Genomic DNA, 2,786 nt, shown 5'->3' with positions numbered 1-2,786 from the left:
GTTATGGAAACCATGATGATCATTATGATGATCATGATCATAATTAGCATAGTATTCATAATCAATTATGGTTGCCATGGCAACAATGATGATCAATATGATGATCTTGATTATAATTGTTATATTATACATAATAAATCATGGTTGTTATGGAAACCATGATGATCCTTATGATGATCATGATCATAATTAGCAAAAAATCCTAATTAATGATGGTTGCCATGGCAACAATGATGATCATTATGGTTATCTTGATCATAATTAGCATTATAATATATGGTTGCTATATGAAAACAATGATGATCATTATGATGATGTTGATTATAATTGGCATAATAATCGGAAAAAATTATCGTTGATATGGCAACCATGACGATCATTATGATGATCTTGATCATAATTAGCATATTAATCATAATAAATTATAGTTGCCAGTGCAACAATGATGATCATTATGATAATCTTGATCATAATTAGCATAATAATCATAATAAATGATCGTTGTTATGGCAACCATAATGATCAATTGGATTATCTGGATCATAAATTGCATATTAGTCATAATAAATTATGGTTGCTATGGCTACCATGATAATCATTATGATGATCATGATCATATTTAGCATCGTAATCACAATTAATGATGGTTGCCATGGCAACAATGATGATCATTATGATGATCTTGATCATATTTAGCATATTAATCATAATACATGATGGTTAGCATGGCAACCATGATGATCGTTATGATCTTGATCTTAATTAGCAAAATAAATTATGGTTGCCATAGCAACTATGATGATCATTATGATGATCTTGATTATATTTGTAAAATTAATCATAATAATTTATGGTTGCCATTACAGCTATGATGATCATTACGATGATCTTGATTATAATTAGCATATTAATCATAATACATGATAGTTAATTACCATGGCAAAGATGATGATCATTATGATCATCATGATCATAATTAGCATAATAATTATTAATAATGATAATTGCGATTGCAACAATGATGATCATTATGGTGATCTTGATCATAATTAGCATAATAAATTATGGTTGCTATAGCAACTATGATGATCATTATTATGATCTTGATTATAATTGGCATATTAATCATAATAATTTATGGTTGCCATTACAGCTATGATGATCATTATGATGATATTTATCATAATTAGCATATTAATCATGATACATGATGGTTACCATGGCAAAGATGATTATCATTATGTTTATCAGGTTCATAAATAGCATGATAATCATAATTTATGATGGTTGCAATGGTAACTATGATGATTATTATCATGATCTTGATCATAATTGGCATATTAAATTATAGTTGCCATAGCAACCATGATGATCATTATGATGATCTTGATTATAATTGGTATAATAATCATAATAAATCATGGTTGCCATTGCAACTATTATGATCATTATGATTATCTTGATCATAATTAGCATATTATTCATTATAAATTTTGGTTGCTATAGCTACAATGATGATCATTATGAGGATCATGATAATAATTAGCTTGATAATCATTATCAATAATGGTTGCCATGGGAACCATGATGATCATTATGATGATCTTGATTATAATTGGCATCTTAATCATAATAATTGATGGTTGCCATTACGGTTATGACGATCATTATGATGATCATGATCATAGTTAGCATAATAATTATAATAATGATGGTCGCCATGGTAACCATGACGATCATTATGATGATCTTGATCATAATTACATAATAAATTATAGTTGCTATAGCAACCATGATGATCATTATGATGATCTTGATTATAATTAGCATATTATTCATCATAAATTATGGTTGGCATAAGAACCATTAATCAGCATTATGATGATCATGATTAAAGTTAGCATAATTATCATAATAAATTATGGTTGCCATGGCAACCATGATGATCATTATGATGATCTTGATCATAATTAGCATATTAATCATAATAAATGATGGTTACCATCGAAACCATCATGATCATTATGATTATCTTTATCATTATTAGCATAATAATCATAATAAATGATAGCTGCTATGGCAACCATGATGATCATTATGTTGATCTTGATCATAATTGGCATAATAAATTATGGTTGCTATAGCAATTATGATGATCATTATGATGATCTTGATTATAATTGGCATAATTATCATAATAAATTATGGTTGCTATGGCAACCTTGATGATTGTTATAATAATCATGATCATAATTAGCATAATAATCGTAACGAATTATGGTTGTCATGGCAACTATGATGATCATTATGATGATCTTGATTATAATTGGCATATTATACAAAAAAAAATTACGGTTGTTATAGCAACCATGATGATCATTTTGATGATCTTGATCATAATTAGCATAATAAAAGATGGTTGCTAATGATCATTATAATGATCTTTATTATTATTAGCATAATAACCATAATAAATTATTGTTGCAATGGCAACCATGATGATCATTATGATGACCATGATCATAATTAGCGTAATAATCATAATTAATTATGGTTGCTATGGCAACCGTGATGATCATAAGGATGATCTTGATCTTAATTAGCATATTATTCATAATAAATGATGGTTGTTATGGCAGCCATTATCATCATCATTATGATCATGATCAAAATTAGCAATCCCAATAAATCATGGTTGCAATTAAAGTATAATTTATTCACATTATTAGTACTAGGGAAATTTACAATAATCAATCATGCATTAAAACTAAGTATAATAGTTCTAC

This window comes from Dendronephthya gigantea, unplaced genomic scaffold (assembly GCF_004324835.1).
Source record: "Dendronephthya gigantea isolate DGI-Jeju-01 unplaced genomic scaffold, DenGig_1.0 000333F, whole genome shotgun sequence".
NCBI lineage: Eukaryota > Metazoa > Cnidaria > Anthozoa > Malacalcyonacea > Nephtheidae > Dendronephthya > Dendronephthya gigantea.
This window is presented reverse-complemented; position numbering follows the sequence as displayed.